Raw genomic sequence first — 17,770 nt, 5'->3', positions numbered from 1 at the left:
AAATCTTATTCGTTAGATTGTACTAGGCAGGGACGCTCGTAAATAACTAGAAACAACAGAATCACTAATATAAAATAATTGTCTAATAGAAAATGTCAATAATACTCACTTTGCAAGATTCAACAATTATTGTGGTACTTAGATTACGGTCTTATCGATGTGATCGGTAATCAGTGATGTCATAAGTGGCGCTCATCCTTATCAAAGACGTTGTGAAAGTCAAATTAAAAGGAAGACAATTTCTGGTCAAATCAGGGCACAAGTGAGGAGAAAATGCGAACCAGGATTACTTCTCTCTCTTCCTCAACTACATATTAACCAGCCTACCATGATGAGTATTGCACTTCGTGATCTGTCGGAAATGATCAGTTCAGATCACACAACTTTAAGCCATCTAAATCTGATTTCGAAGTATTACAAAAAAATTAAACTATATTAAAGGCATGTTATGTTTAAGTAAGTTGAACCCTATGACATTATGAAATACGGCTTCATTCTAGATCATAATTAGCGGAAATCTTTAAACTTTCAACAGTTATATATATTACGCAGGGTGGGCGACCAAGATCCGAGGGGTTAAATGCCTGGTAGGCTCGTACCCCATCCCTAAAAGGTCCAGGACTTGGTCGGCTCAGGTGTCCTGCATAAATATCTTGGACTTGTTCACAAACCCCAAGATTTTGGACCATTTTATCTCGAGGAGTGATTTGGTGATATCCGCTCCTTCAAAGATTTCAAATCTAGACCTAGCATATTATCACACTCTCCGATGTAGTGACTTGCCGTTTCTTCGGGCTTTTCATACTACAAACGTTACAATCTTCTATTGGGTTGTCCGGAAAATAATGCAGGATTTTGGTATTAAACAAAAAAAAAGAAACTAGTTACTTTAAAGCAATGTTCTTTAATCAAAATAATTTCCCATNATTCATACAAATGAGTAATCCTGTAAACGTAAACAGAATATTTTATATAGATTTTTTTTAATGAAAACTTAAAATCCTGCATTATTTTCCGGACAACCCAATATTTATCTCTTTGAAGAATTAACATCGATAATAGTTTTACTGTTATGTCTCTACACTTGGTTGGAATACAAAATAGCCAAAAATGACCAATTTGGATGACTGCTTAAGCTGTCAAGGATTGTCTACAAAATTTTACAGTTTACTTTTTTTTCTAGTCGTATTTCTAAAAGAACAACGTACTTAGTAGTTTCATCGTAATGATTCCTTTCCGTTAATTATGTTGTATATAATCAATTAAGTATTTAACAGTTATTCAGATATCGTGAGATGCGGTCGGGTGTTTTTTTCGTTCTTCTCGTGTAGAAATGTGTAGAGATTAGTGACCGTTAATCGATAGTTATTCAGATATCGTGAGATGCGGTCGGGTGTGTAAGTATTTAACTACATAACCAAATTAAAAATTAAATTGAAAATAGTAAAATATCCAGTCTTTCAATGTATACATAGAAATGATATTAGCACTAGGCCAATCATAATTATCGGCCTGTCACATTAATTCATGGCCAGAAATAACTTTGTTTTAATTAGTAAAATAGTAAAATACACAGACCTTCAAACTGTGTATTTCAAGTTATGATATTGCTAGTCGGTTGATCATAATGATTGCCTTTCGGATTTGACTGTTCATTTTGGCTATCAATTGCCCAGATGTGGCGAATGTTGGTCTTTATGATTTATTTACCAAAAGACGATTGGGTTGAAAGTGGTAAAATCTCACATTTTTCAAGGTATATTTATAGAGGAATATCCACAGAAATGGTTCTATCATAACGATCATTGTCCGATCCTCGCTTTTTATTTTGGTTTATACACGGCCAAAACTTACCAATTTTGATTAGACCTCTTTATGAAATTGAAAATTGATTGCATACTTTGTAAAATACGTCTGTATATTTACAAAAAAAAAATCAGTTTTTCTTTCCGGTGTACATAAAACCATGTGTAGTAGTTCGACCGTAATGATCGCTGTCTGTCGATTATGCCTCTTCGTCTTGTTGCAACACAGAAAAGCGAGGTTTTATCAATTTGCCAATCAATTAAGCAAGAAAAACAATTGATGTCCAAATTCTAAAAGTATGCAGTATTGCAAGCTGAGCGTTGAAAGGAATGATATCACTAGGTCGATCATAATGATCAGCCTGTCGATTGTATCGCTTCATTTTAGGTTGTAATTGGCGAAAAATGATCTGCAATAGCTCAGCAGTAGTGCAAACAATACAGTTTTCTAGCTATCTTTTAAAAGAATTAACATCTGAAGTGGATTGATCATAGTATTCAGTCTGTCTTATGTTAAACCCCACAAAGCCAGAAATTGTCTTCAAAACTGTGCAAATAGAGCCATTGGTAACAGTTTGCACAACGATCACTGTATATCGATTATACTTTTTCGATTTGTTGCAATACGAAATAAGAAGAAATAAAATATCAAATTAGCTATTAATTATTAAAAAAATACTAAGCCATGCAGTTTTTCGAACTATGTATAAGCTGTATGTATATGTTAGTGTTAATCATGATGGTCACTGTCTGTCGATTATATCATCATTTTCTTAATCCAAAATAAAGGAAGAGATTATCAAAGTGGAAAGTAATTAAGCAACAAAAGCAATCGTCAAAATTTTAAGGTATGCAGACTTCCAAACAGTAGGTTTAAATTAAAGGTATTGGCACTAGATCGATCATCATGATCAGACGTGCCAGTTGTGCCTTTTCAGTTTGTTTCTAAAGTAACTATTCACCCTAATAATGAATAACAATGCCAACTCAGAAAATCCCCATTCTCGACTTCCTTTGAGTTAAATAAAACCGCCTATGATAAAAATAAATTCCCAGATTACCGCCCGCCACTCTGTCCCAATTATATAAAAACAGCAGAATACTAATTCCATTTCACAACAATTCCACACAACACCAATGGCCACCATAAGAATAGTACCAAACCTTATGAATATGAAATATTTGGTTCAAATACCTTTGTATTGTACTTTTTTCAATCAAATATGCCTTGTAATTCACCCACGCCCTGAAGATGACCCGAAGAAGGTCGAAACGTCGTCAAAAAAATTAAAAAGGTGTTTTTCTAAACTACCCCATTCCACTCTTCACGAATCCAACAAATTATTTAACAACCAGTCACTAAAAAACACACTTTAATTACATTATTTCAAGAAGACAATGGTAATGAGCATACTATGAAACGGGGTTTGTCCTCCTCAGGCACAGCAGCCTTCAGGCTTATTGTACCTTCCTAGTTCCTTAGTTCCGTGCAATCGACTCAATACTTCTTCTTAGAAGTAGCAGGTCATTGACTGTTGTTGCTACAATTTCATTCCTAGGTTTTTCTGTATGCTAGGTTAAATCTTCATTCGAAGATGATATGAGTAGCTGTTTCCTCCTCCTCATTTCATAATCTGCAGATGGAATCATCTTTCAGCATGTACAATGCCAGTGTTGTGTATATGTTTTCAAAAAGATAGTTCCTACTCACAGTAAGTTGTTTTCAACGATGCGGATTTCGAGCCTACAGCTCATCATCAGGTTGAAGGAGCTCTACAACCTGATAATGAGCTGTAGGTTCGAAATACTGATCGCTGAAAACAACTTACTATGAGTAGGAACTATCTTTTGAAAAAGATCGAACAACACACTCACTCCACCATTTTTGTGTAAATGTTTTCTCACATGCCATTGACCGGTGGTAGTCCTATCACTCATCTGAGGCCAGCCCTGTCCATTTGCAGCAGTGAATTTGCCGGTTTTGGTGAGGTTGTTTCATCATAAGTTTACTGTGTACCTAGCGCTCCATTGAGCCGTTGCTTCGCATTCGAAGATGATATAGGTGGCTGTTTCCTCCTCCTCACTGCATAACCTGCAGATGGGATCATCGTTCTATGTGTTTTTTGAGATGCCAGTGACCGCGTCCCATCCCTGCTCTGAGTCTAGCCCTCTCCAATTGCAGTAGTGAGTTTGCCATTCTTGGTGAGGGTTCCTTCATGATAAATTTACTGTGTCTAGCGCCGCTAGAGTTTATCCACATCTCCTTCTGTTTTGTTTGAATCCATTCTGCGATGGACGATTCTATATTTGTTTTCGTTATCCCAAGGTATAGGTTCGGGGCCTATGTATGGTCTTACAGATCGTCCCCTGGCCAGTTTGCCTGTTTCTCATTACCCAAAATTCCTCTGTTCCCTGGCACCCAAGATATCATCTGGTTATTGTGTTTCCCTAGGTTGGATGCATTGACTAATTTTGATGTGATATTTTTACAAGCTAATGCTTTAATAGCTGTTTGGCTATCAAATCTTATGCGGATTTTTCTGCCAGTGGGATTTCTTTTAAGATTTTCTAGGGCACGTTGATGGCATGTATTTCTGCTTGAAAGATGGAAGTGCACTTCCCTAATGAGTTTGTACAAAAAAATGCCCGATCCGGTTCCTTCGTTTGTTTTGGAGCTATCTGTATACCATATCATTGTATCTGATGCTCTCATGAGTTCTTCCTCTCCTTTGTTATCTGTTGAGACTTTATATGATTTTGTTAAGAAAATTTCCGGGTCAAGAAGGCTGATTTGTTCATTTTATTTAAAAAAGGACACGATATTTTTCTACGTTTTTAGGGAATTTTTACTAAACTGTTGAATGTGGGTTTAATATGTGTTAAATAATCAAAATACTTTAAATAATGAGTTTTTAAAGGGATAGTTAGTTAATTAAATCTATTTACTGTATATATTTAAATATATAGCGGTTGTGAGTCTTAATTGACTCCGCCGTTGGAATTAGGCGTCCTCCACTCCATCTGAAGGGCCCTTTTGTCCGCAAAGTGAAATGTACTCGGCTGTCGGGATCGCGGACGACACCTGTCTCCCGGCAGGACTGTCGCGGTTGGAAAGGGCGTCCTTGCCTTGAGATCTCCTCCGTTCTCGGGCCGTCCCTCGGAGTGGGAGAGCGGAAGCGAGGACCTCAAGGACCATGGAGCCCTTGACTCCCAGCCGAGAACAGAAGACAACCTTCTTCGGATTCGGATTCAACGTTAGTCAGGTACCGACATCCGATAAAGACGGCCAACTCTTGATTTTTTATTTTTGTATATCGAATCTGTTCGTTTTCCCCCGGTTTTTTAATTTTATTTTTTATATTTCCGTTGTGGTTTTGTGATTCAGTGAGGTGGTGGTGTATTCCCGAGACGGATAAATTTCACGTGAGTAATCTTTCATGGTTTTTTTTCATCTTAGAATAAATTAAATACAACTCAATTTAACTACCTCGAACACGCGAAAGACAATGCATGTTCCAAGAAGTGGTATACCATCGAATTATTTCCACCTTTCTTGCAATGCTCAGGAAAATCCTTCTATTCAACCAAAACAAATTTGTGTTTTTAAAAATTTTCAAATAAAAACTATTACCTACAAAAACCTAGACATCTTTGAATCTTTTGACAACGATAACACACAACTATATTCGGTCCGGCCAAACGAAACATTTCACAATAACAATAATTCTGGATTTAATAAACGGTACGTCGGCCCGTCATAAATCACGCCGCAATCTCTTCTTATCTCTTTAGACACAATTTATTGTCCATACAATGAAAATAATTTAATTTATTCATTGTATTTTATGATTTATACCTGCATGTAGGAGTTCAAATGGACCAGAACAAAATGAGTAAGGATAAAACTAAACCAATATTTTTAAAAATAAATAAATTGAATAGTCTGTATGCACTTTTTAACTTGAAAACCCCTGGGCAAAAATTAATAAGAAAAGTTTAAATTAAGAGAAAATGTTGATACTACAATAGTAAAAATTATCTCCAATTTATTAAATACGTACATCTTGATAAATTCTTCACCTTGTTTCTAATAATGGAGTGATAATAAATATTTCCAGTTTATTCTTTAAAACTACCAATAAACATATTGCGTGCTGTTATTTATGATGAAAAAAAGGTCAAAATGTACTGCCACTGAAGATACCAACATAGTAAATTATGACAATTAATTAAGGTTTTTAGTTAAGATGAAAAAAAGCTAATGGCACGAGAGGGATTCGAACCCACGACCTTCGGCTAGATACGCCGCTGCTCTACCACCTGAGCTATCGTGACCTCGATCCACTCGGACATCAACTCCCCATCTCAACTAAAAACCTTAATTAATTGTCATGTATTAATTGGTCAAGCGGACCACGAAAGTAGTGAATTATTAGTAAATGATAACTGCATGTATAGGTATAAATGAATTTATTATACACCGGCCTATCATGTATCATGTAATGTTTTTGATATTATTAAATACATAATAAATAAAATAATTTTGACCAAGTATAGGTTTCTTTATGTGAATAGTTACTGGACAGAAATCTGTATATTTTCCATTTATTTTTTCTGTCGATGCTCTCTGTTTGTTGAACGATGCTAATGTTTGAAAACAATATTTCTAAATAAAACGAAAGTTTCAAAAAGGTAAAACCAAGTATTTTATTATATAAAATCTCATTTCAACGGTGTTTTGTCTAATACTTAATTAAATATTCGATTTATAAAATTAATTATTGCTGTAATTAAATTAATATTTGGTGGGAAATTTTCTCGAAGATTTATAAACCGTTTGACACCCGACTTTAAATTAATTACACGTACCTCATAAAAAATTATTAATTTTGTATTAAAAAATAGGGTTAAGGCCAATTTGAAAGAAAAGAAAACACTTAGTTAATTTGTCGACCAGGTACAATTGTTTGAGGACATTGAAACAATTGTTAATATTTTGCAAGGATAAAATTAGGGCTTATTAATAATAGTTTCAAAGTCCTGATAGAGGAGATTGTTCATTGAAAGCTTGATGAAGAAACTGAGTTTTTCTTTTCTTTCATATTGGTAAGTTGGTACATTAATGATCATAATTACTAATGAGTCGGTATGTATTAAATACAGGGTGTCGGCTACTCGTGTTGCAAACTTTACCATTAGATTCTAATTTAAAACGGAACCAAAAACTATGGTCCGAATCTCAACAGTTGCGGAGTTATTTTCCCTTTATCTGAGTTTTTAAGATTTCACGACCTTGCTTCAAATAAACGATGATAACTCCAAAACTAAAAGGATTTCGACAAATCCATTGATACCATTGAAAACTTCGTTAAATTTCGAATAAGATGTGATCAATAGTAAATTTGTAAACGTTGGTGAAGTAAGGGGTTTTAGTAGCATGAACTTTGAATTTTTTTTTTTTTAATTGAAAAACGTACTATGGTGATTCTAAACTACTATTGCCAAACCTAGACACCAGCAAATTTCAGAAAACGTACACCATTTTATATCCTTTTTAATTGTGTAATTGCTTTTTTCAAAAATGAAGCAATTGATGAAGGAAAGAAAAAAGCCGTATTTGAGGGATTGGTAAGGTGGAAAGAAAAAAAAGAAAAATATAAGGAAATTTTGAATAAATTTAGAAACGTTTTTTAATTCGGGTTAGAAACAGAAATTGTACAATTGTTACTTATCTATCAACACGACTGCAACTTTGATTAAAGCATTTAAATTCATTAATTTCGTGGTCCGCTTGACCAATTAATATATTACAATTAATTAAGGAAAAGAAAAATGGCGAAAAGGAGGGAAAATTCAAAAGGTGCGGTGGAGATGGGAAGTTGGTGTCCGAGTGGTCGAGGTCACGATAGCTCAAGTGGTAGAGCAGCGGCGTATCTAGCCGAAGATCGTGGGTTCGAATCCCGCTCGTGCCATTGACTTTTTTATCTCAACTAAAAAATCTTAATTAATTGTAATGTACTAAAAGAATAAATTTTGTATATCAGCGTTTGATACGTTCTTTTAAAAGATAGAATATTCTTTTTAAAATATTCTTTTAGATAAAAATATTCTTTTAGATTTTTTATACCCTTGAAGACTTTAAATAAGTGAATACTTTTGTCAAAAATCGTCGACTCTGTAAAAATTCCAAAAGGTTCGACAGATAGGTTTTTAAAAAGATTTTCTTCCTTTATGTCCTAGGTTAGAACAGATACTATTTATTTTAAAAAGTGGATTTAAAAAAAATTAAATCTGAGTTTAATTTTATTTGAAAGGATGCGTTAGATACATATTTTACATGATTTCTTCTCAATTTATCTATCAGTTATGCAGTTGTGTACTGTATTACTGATCATATTTATTAATATTTCTTTGGGTGTAATTAAAAAAAATATAATTTTCACGTATCACAAGCTGATATACGAAGTGTATTTTTGTAGATTTCTTATACTTTTAGAGATTTTGAGTAAAGAAATATTTTTGCCTTTAATAATCGCGCCATTTTCAGCGTGTCTTTTTTCCAGCTATGTTCTTTTTGATATAATTGTAAGTTTTAAAAATTTGACTATTATACTGAAAGCTGATCAAGCATTCAAACTAGGAAAATCTAACAGAAAAATCTAGCGAGTTTAGGCATACCAGGATGATTGGAGATGACCAAGCTATAATTATTAACGAAGGAATCCGGTATTTATTGAGGATGTTCAAGTTCGACATTTATTTTTTAATTAATTAATTTATTTTGCTTATTTGGGCAGAAAAGACTCAGCAGAACATGATGACGTTACATCATAGGGTATGGGCTGTTTTTATCAGTCAGATGTTCACCTTTGCCTAAAGTTAGTCTGAGCGATATTTCGTCAGTGCTTTATATCAGGTTTAATATTTTAACTACTATTAACGAAAGAGGTCTCAGGTCAACATTGAAAAATGAAGCACATAAAACCAGTGAAATTTGGCAGACCTCGATGGCGGGAGAAGGTCAAGCTATTGAGTTTTTATTCTTAAGAAAGGAATCTGGTATTTATTAGGGCTTTTTAAAATTGGAGACTTATTATTTTGGTTTTTGTTATAATTATTCAAATTTTGGCAGCAAATGCTTAATCTGTCAGTGTTTTTTGTCATTGTCAGTCGATTTCTGTCCTATTTTATCAATCGTGTTTTTTGTTAATTATCAAATATAATCAAACTACATCGCAAAGCAAGTAAGTTTTATGTGGCATATTTTTTCGGTAGAAATTATTCTACAAATCATCATGCAGCGATAACCGGTTTTATCCGTCATAAATTGGTAGTTTTCAAGTGGCTTTATCAGTCAGGCTTCAGTCGAAGGTTTGAAAAGGTCGAAAAAAAATTGAGAAAACCCCTGAACTGAAGATGGAAAATCCGGAAATGAAGTTGTTTCAAAAACACGAGGGAGCAGGCGATATGATATTTCGGTACGTTAGCCTGCCTATCCTAGCAATTGTGGCTTGGCAGGTACGTTTTGTCTTCTCGCCATCTTCAGTTTTAAATAATATTTTTGGTTTAAACCCACCAATGAAGATGGCAGCGAGTCGAAATGCGCCAGACCATCCAAAATAACAATTACAGGATGACCAAAAGTTCGTAAAAGATCAAACCGTAAGTTTCACATTTTTGGATAAAAGTCCCCTGACGATTGTAAAGTTTGGGTTGTGCTATCACTTAAATTATTAACTTAAATTATTAATTTTATTAATAATTACGTTGATCTGCCCATCTTCGCAATTTGGCTTTTCGAAATTGGAGCTTTATTCTTTTGGTTTTTGTTATAATAATTATTATTTTGGCAGTAAATACTTAAAATTTCACGATCGTACATCACTTGTTTTATTTGTAAGTTTTTTAATCATTTTCAGTCGGTTTCTGTCCTATTTTGTCTATCGTGTTTATTGCTATTCACCAAATATAATCAAACTACATCGAAGTAGCACGTAAAGCAATTAAGTTTTATGTTGCATATTTTTACTATTTTCATTATTTTGGTCTGTGTGTTATCTAGTCAGTCCAACCATTTGGCAAAATTCAACATATCGTGGTCAAATCAAGCAAAGAGATTTTTTGGATGTAATAATCCAGTATGATTTTCACGTATCACAAGCTGATCTACGAAGTCTATTTTTGTAAATTTATCATCTTTAAATCAGGTTTTTTTTATTAAAAATCGTCGACCCTGTAAAAATGCCAAAAGGTTTACCAGAACGGGGTTTTTGTTCAAGACTTTCCTCTTTGTGTCCGTCAACGCCTACGTAAAAGGATCCCCCGAGTTTGCGAGCGCCTTTCTAGAAGTAAAACAAAGGTTGAACGCCGGAGGAATTTCAATAAAGTCCCCAGGACGACGGCACCTAATTCATATTTCTTGACATTGGGCTTTGTATATTATGGTTGCACCGTGCGTCTTACACGAGAGGCCTTGCACGCCTCGGCCGAAGTTATAAAAATGCCTATTTTATTGCATTTCCAGCCGGCGTTCACTGTTTTCAACATCTTTGTTTAAAAAGAAAAATGCTCCGGGGTGAAAGATTTCGTTGTTAACAGCGTTTTGCAATCTTGATCCGTTTAGACGTTTATTTACGACAAGGCGTCTAGAACGTTTTTACAGAAATGGCGTATAAATTCTGAAATTAAGCCGAGCTTTGATCTGAGTAGCTGTTGTGTCAGCTATAAAGCGAGAATTAGCGGACTGTGTTAATCTCCTAAGTTAATAGCTGTCATATTAGGTCTTTTAAACCAATTTATATAAATAATCACCGTAAATAAAATCAAAGAACAAAATAAGAACTCTTGTTTATATACATAAAAATGAGCAAAACTTTAACATGAAGATTTTATGATTTAAAGTAAAGGTCTGTAATAATAATTATCAGAAGAGTTTCAATCTTTTTCTACTGGTTGGTCTGTGTGCTATTCAGACACTCATATATTTTCTTAAATGGAAAATCTCGTTTGTCAAAATAACACACGGAATAACCACTGATGATGGCCTACTGAAGGTTCGATTGTCTTCTTTGATTTGAGGCCAAGATTCTACGCCAAGGTCATCATACAGCGATAACTGGTTTTATATGTATTAAATTGGCTGTTTTCAGTGGTTTTATTCAGCCAGGCTTTAGGAAAAGGTTTTCAAAGGTCAAAAAAAAAAAAATTGAAAACCCCTGGACTGAAGATGGGAGAAAGAAATCGGATAGGACGTTCGGTCACGTTAGCCTGCCTATCCTCGAAATTTTGCCTTGGCGCCATCTTCATTTTTAAATAATAATTTTAGTTAAAACCTACCACTGAAGACGGCAGAGAGTCGAAATGCGTCAGACCATCGAAAATAACAATGACAGACCAAAACGTTCGTAAAAGGTCAAACCATAAGTGTCACAATTTTGGATAAAAGTCCACTGACGATTGTAAAGTTTGGGTTATGCTATTACTATACAATTAAATTATTAAAGTTAATATTATTTAATTACTGTAATAATACTATACAAAATTTCTAATTTAAAAAAGAAATCCTCTACGACGACCGAAAAATGTTTGGATTAGCATTTTTTACCCATTTAGGCAGGAATTACTCAATAGGTCATGATCGGGAACATCATACAGCAGGAATTGATTTTATTTACCAAATGTTCATAATTTTCTGTGATTAGTACAATATATGTGTAATTCAGTCATTATTACAATATTTAATTGGTTTTAAGGACTCGATTGACAAAATATCACACAGACCAACTACTGTACTGTTGTCAACTGAACTCTTATTTTCCTTTTATTTGTCTTTAAAAAGTCTTTAAAAAAATATTATATATTGTAATAAGTTCACGACTGACTGAATGACATATAGACTAATCACTGAAAATTATGAAAATTTGGTAGATAAAATCAATCAGTTTTTTAAATTTTTTTAAGGGTATTTCAAGTACGAGGTTATTTGAAACCTCGGGTACAAAAAGCCCTTTTGTAAGTATGTTCGATGATTCGAACCCGGGACCTTTACCTTATCAACGCCTAAACCGTTGCGGCCAAAGTTTAATTAATTTTAATGAGGCAGAAAATAACACCGGCCAAATAGCCAGATTTGGCAGACCTGGAAGACTGGAGAAGACCATGTTATAAACATTTTCTTCTTAAGAAAATACCTGTTTATAAGTTCTTAAGAATTTTTTAAAACCCAACTGTTATTTTAGATTTGGCTAATTTGTGATGCAAATATTCGACAAATTATTATACAGAAAACTAGTTTTAACTGGCATATTTGCGCCATTTTCAGTAGTAAGTCGTGCGTGTATGACATAAGCTATAAATACTTTATTGTTAAGACAATAAAGCAGTATTTATTGAAGCGGTTAAAGATTCAAATATTATTACTTATAAGTGTCAAGTTAGGCCAATCGAAAAATAACCCAGAGGCCAAAAATTGAAATTGGCGAAAATTTGAATTTTGGTTTATTAAAGAGGTCATCATATGGAAAGAAAAGTTTTTAATATTAATATTGGCGCCATTTTCAGTATGTTGATTTGCCAACGTCTTCTTTTTTAGATAATTGTGCTGTTTTAATTATTCAGATATCGTGAGATGCGGTCGGGTGTGATGTAGGTTTCAGAAAAACATTTTCTTTATCGTGCCAACGTTTCGATCTTTTATTGAGATCATCTTCAGCCCTGAAGATGATCTCAATAAAAGATCGAAACATTGGTACGATAAAGAAAATGTTTTTCTGAAACCTACATCACACCCGACCGCATCTCACGATATCTGAATAACTATCGATTAACGGTCACTAATCTCTACACAGTACTGTTTTAAGTTTCACTAATAGATTTAAAACCTTTACAACAGGGCAAGCATTCAAACTGACAAAAATCTAAGATAAAAGCGAGATTAGGCATACCAGGATGATTGGAGATGAGCAAGCTATAATCGTGTTATTCTTAAGAAAGGAATGCGGTATTTATTACGTCTATTCAAGTTCAAAATTTATTATTTTTTAATTAATTTATTTATTTTGCTTATTTTGGCAGCGAATACTCAACAAATCATGATTCATCATAGAGAATGGGTTGTTTTTATCAGTCAGATTTTCACCATCGCCAGAAGTTAATCTGTGCCATATTTTATCCGTCCCATTACAAGGTTTATACATAAGGATCTTGTTAGCAAGTACAGTGCAGAACATGTTTTGAAAATGGCGAAAATTTGACAGTTAAAATAGCCGATATTAGGAAGATTAGTATTTTTAATGGTATAAGCATTTTATTCTTTTATCGGTAGGTATTTTGTCAGCGTTTTTCAAAATCCCACTCTTACATTTTGCTTTTTTTCGCAGCAATTACTCAATCATGGCCCCCCCATGTACACTAACAGCTGTTAATTTTTAAATTTTAAATTAAGTTCTTCAAGAACTTCCCAAAAAAGCTTTCTGGCTCCTTTATTTAATGCAATTTTGAGAACTATACACTTTCCCATACAATGGAAACTTTCTTACATTAAAATGATCCCAAAGCACCATAAAAATTTAAACTTATCGTCCTATTAGTTTGTTACCCGTTCCTTCTAAATTATTCGAAAATTTAATTTACAAAAGAATTATCTCTTTTGCTACTTCAAACTACATCTTACCAGACCATCAGTTTGGGTTTAGAACCCATCATTCCACTACTCATCAACTTCACAGAGCTTCAGATTTCATTACTTTGGGTCCCAAGCAGAAACCGTACGCGACTGGAGTGTTTCTTGATGTATGTCTGGCCTTCGACTAAATATGGCATGGCGGATTGTTATACAAATTAAAATTATTTTTAGCCCGGGCCTATTATCTGATTCTGCAATCACACCTTAAGGAGAGATTTTTCGCAGTAAAACAGGGCCGGAGACTTCTGAGTTAGAAGAAGTGCTTGCAGGGGTGTGTCACAAGGGTCAATACTCGCTCCGCTGTTGTACACAATTTTTCAATAGTATTGATCAGGAGATCAGGAGATTAGGGATGCAGTCATCAAAAAAAAAATTAAAACAATTTTTGATTACCGCATTCCTGATCTCCAACTTACTTAGTGATATCCTGACGTCGATTCATCCTTCCTTCGGTACACAATTTTTACTTCTGCCCAAAAATGAGAATGCACGCCACATACGCAGATAACGCCGCTTTATTAGACATCACGTACAAGTCGTTCCTCTTCTAGACAAGTTTCACTTATGTTACAAAACCACATATCAACAATTGAAAAATGGAGTAATCTTAGGAAAATAAAGTTTAACCCCTCATAGTCACAACATATCGCCTTTACACTCCGTCGTGAGATTTATACAATGATACCGTTCTTCAATCCGACAAAGTTAACTATTTAGGACTTAAAATTTGATAGAAAATTAAATTTAAAAAACAAACACTCAACAAACGATTTAAAATGATTTATTACCTACTCAACCGACAATTAAAATTACCATTAAAATCAAAACTTTCGACATACACATACCTACTCAAACATGGATGTACGAATGCCAAGTTTATGGATCGGCCAAATATACCATTATTCAAAGATTACCATTTTCAATCCAAAATTTTAAGACTAATAGCTTCTGCCCCTTTTCACGTAAACACACATTTCACAGGGATCTTCAATGGCCAATTGTTTTTTCATCCATCAAAACATTTTACAGACGTTTACATAGGGAATTAAAAAATCACACTAACACACAAATTCCCTACAATTATCACGTAAATGTCTGAAAAATATGGATAAGAGACCTCTTAAATGATTAATATCGTTTTATTTAGCAAGAGCGGCTGCCGATGAGTTATAATGCCCGTAATGTTACAATCATAAATTGAAATCCAATTTGCTTGGTTTATATAATACATGTACAGTTGTAGATGCAAATTAAAGAAGTAAAAAAGATTATTTAATTTTTTTCGTCAGTGCGTTATTCTGTTCGTCGTGTACATTGTTAGTTACTCAATTGAATCGACCTAGATCGTATGACAAGAACGAGGTTTATCTGTCAGATTTTTACCATTTTCAGTATTTTGGTCTCTGTATTATCAGACGAACCCTCTGGCGAATATTCTACAGATCATGGTCAATCAAACAATGAGATGGCAATGGAAAAACGCCTTCAAAGGACCCTCAAATCGTGTAAGTCGTGTCCAAAAGGAGCTCTCCTCGTGACAACGTCAAAAAAAAGATCCTTTCCATTTTTGAGAATACACCTTAAAAGAGTAAAAAGGTCAAATCCAAGACAGGATGGAAATAATATGCACCCTCTTTCTTAAATAATAGTTCCTCGCCTTTTTTTCCCCTTGAACTGGTTAGAACTTCCCTTTCCTTGTCCATTGTGAATTCGATCCGAGACGTTTCGCGACAAGGACTCCCGGAATGATTTTCCCCTCGACGGTTTTGCGGTCAGGCCAGCTCTAACGGCGATGAAAATAATTGGGATATGTGGGTGTAACGACCGTCCAATTGCGGTTTACCGTTAAGCCGGATATTTATTTTGAAAGAAGGTACATCTGAAGATTGAATACTTCAATGTAATGTTCAACGTATATAATGAACATGATGAATATCAATCAATGATCTTAAATCTTGTCGCTGAACCTTTTAGATAGAATAGGATATTAGAAAGAAACTGGCCACCTACAGGGTGTCAAATAAGATTTTCATTTGTTCTGGATAATATTTCTTGTCTGGACAGAAGGCGTATAATGTGATCATGAAACAGATGGTTTCGACCCCTCCGGTCATCTTATAATGAATCTTTATTTCTCCAATTGTGATAGATTTGTCCATGGATGTATATAGACCAGAGAAGGACATGGCTATTTTTAAAATCGTGAAGGTTAAAAATAACCGGCGAACTATAGTTTACTTGAGAAACCCAACTGTTCAATGTCAGAGGGGACGCTGAGAATAATAATACAGAAACATTGTCGACCCGGCCTTGGTGATTCCGGCCGCGCATCAATTTCGGCGAAAATATATAAATAATAATAAACTATACGTTTGCACTCCGTTGAATGTTTTCGCATTAAGAGATTAAACAAAATCCTTTTGTGAGAGTACCCTTCGTGTTTTTTCCTTTGACAAAAGATAAACGGGTCATGGAAACTCCTGCTATCCTTTTCATCCCGAAGTGGATAACAAGCGAAGGATAAAGTAGAAAGGTGGGAAAAGGGTCAAATTTAATGGTCCAAAATCAACACTCGGTACTAATCTACGTCGGTCATATTGTCATTTCGGCAACCTCCTCTTCCACTCTGATGATCATTGAAATAGCGTGCAATTACTTTAACAAAAAAGCTATGGTAAAGATCGACACAGAAATTTTAGCTTTTTCAACAAATGCTTGCTTTAGATTTTCTCATCAAATTAGAAGATTTCGAATTCATTTGCTTAAGAATTTGTCTAATCTGATGAGGAAATATAATGCAAGCATTTAATGAAAAAAAAATAAAGATCGACAGAAATTTTAGCTTTTTCAATAAATGCTTGCTTTAGATTTCCTCATCAAATTAGAAGATTTCGAATTCATTTGCTTAAGAATTTGTCTAATCTGATGAGGAAATATAATGGAAGCATTTAATGAAAAAAAAAAGATCGACAGAAATTTTAGCTTTTTCAATAAATGCTTCCTTTAGATTTCCTCATCAAATTAGAAGATTTCGAATTCATTTGCTTAAGAATTTGTCTAATCTGATGAGGAAATATAATGCAAGCATTTAATGAAAAAAAAAAATAAAGATCGACAGAAATTTTAGCTTTTTTCAATAAATGCTTGCTTTAGATTTCCTCATCAAATTAGAAGATTTCGAATTCATTTGTTTAAGAATTTGTCTAATCTGATGAGGAAATATAATGCAAGCATTTAATGAAAAAAAAAACTTTTTGAGTTGATCATTATCATAGCTTTTATGTTCAATGTGCAACTATCTATACTGCTTTAGCCAGATAGATATTTTCCGTATACTAAAAGTACTAGTATTTTGCTGGCAGTAGTCGTACGTTTTAGTTAGTTTAGTTTTAGTGGGCAAAGTTAAAATAACTGACCATTATTATTCAAAAATATTTTCTACCCTGATCGAAACATGTTCGGATTAGACAGATATTCGGATTAGCTTTTTCGCATGTTCAGGAAAAAATACTCAGTAGGCATGATGATTGTATCTGTCAAATTTTCATAATTTCTGTGGTTTGTCTTTGTGATTTTCAGTCAGACGCGAACTTTTTATAACATTTCAATTAATTAATCTATATGTAACGTATTGGTTGAAATGAGAAAGTTAGTGTCACGAGCGGGATTCGAACCTGTCGCCGAGAATCGAATCCTGATTACACGACATTCGAAAAATGGCAAAAAGGAGGAAAATTCGAAAGGTGTGTTGAGATGGAGAGTTGGTGTCCGAATGGATCGAAGTGACGATAGCTCAAGTGGTAGCGGTGTATTTAGCCAAAGGTCGGAGGTTCGAATCCCGCTCGTTACTCTTACTTTTCATTTCAACCTATACCTTACATAACGACTAATTAATTGAAAGAAATTATTTGGTCAATCGGACCACGTAATACAATATATTAAACTTTCCAATGGAACAAAATATTACTGAAGACGATGAAACATGTATTTTGGTAATTTTGGTTGGAGTTACTCTAAAGATCATGACCAAGCTACATGCCACACGTCCACCAATGTCGGAAAGATTGAGGTATCAAAATGAACAGGGGATAAGATTCATTTATATTTATAACATAGCTGCATTATTACCGATAACAGAACTAATTTAGACATTAAATTGGATGGTGGATGTTGGTTTGCGAATCGGTAAATGCTTGTTGAACCGGCATTGGGTCCGTCTACACTCTCGGGTTTTATGACTTGCAAACCCGTTCCTCACTTGTTGCCACTGTTCGGATGGTGA

At 34.2% G+C, this 17,770-nt stretch overlaps 1 protein-coding gene across 3 annotated transcripts in view; it reads left to right on the top strand.

Annotated features, from left to right (window-relative positions):
* LOC106662603 (dual oxidase maturation factor 2) overlaps positions 1–17,770 on the top strand; it is a 103,468-nt gene that overhangs the window by 45,259 nt on the left and 40,439 nt on the right. Inside the window, exon 1 of one of the 3 annotated variants that reach the window (XM_014386804.2) lies at positions 5,027–5,228. The exons of the other annotated variants lie outside the window; for them this stretch is intronic. The gene's annotated coding sequence lies outside the window, so the exon portion shown is untranslated. Of the gene's footprint in view, positions 1–5,026; positions 5,229–17,770 lie in introns of those variants that run through there. 3 annotated transcript variants of the gene reach the window in all.

Source organism: Cimex lectularius, unplaced genomic scaffold (assembly GCF_000648675.2).
Source record: "Cimex lectularius strain Harlan isolate CLEC.00 unplaced genomic scaffold, Clec_2.1 scaffold33, whole genome shotgun sequence".
NCBI classification, from domain to species: Eukaryota; Metazoa; Arthropoda; class Insecta; order Hemiptera; family Cimicidae; genus Cimex; species Cimex lectularius.
The sequence above is the reverse complement of the archived record's forward strand: the minus strand, read 5'-3'. Positions and strand labels throughout refer to the sequence as shown.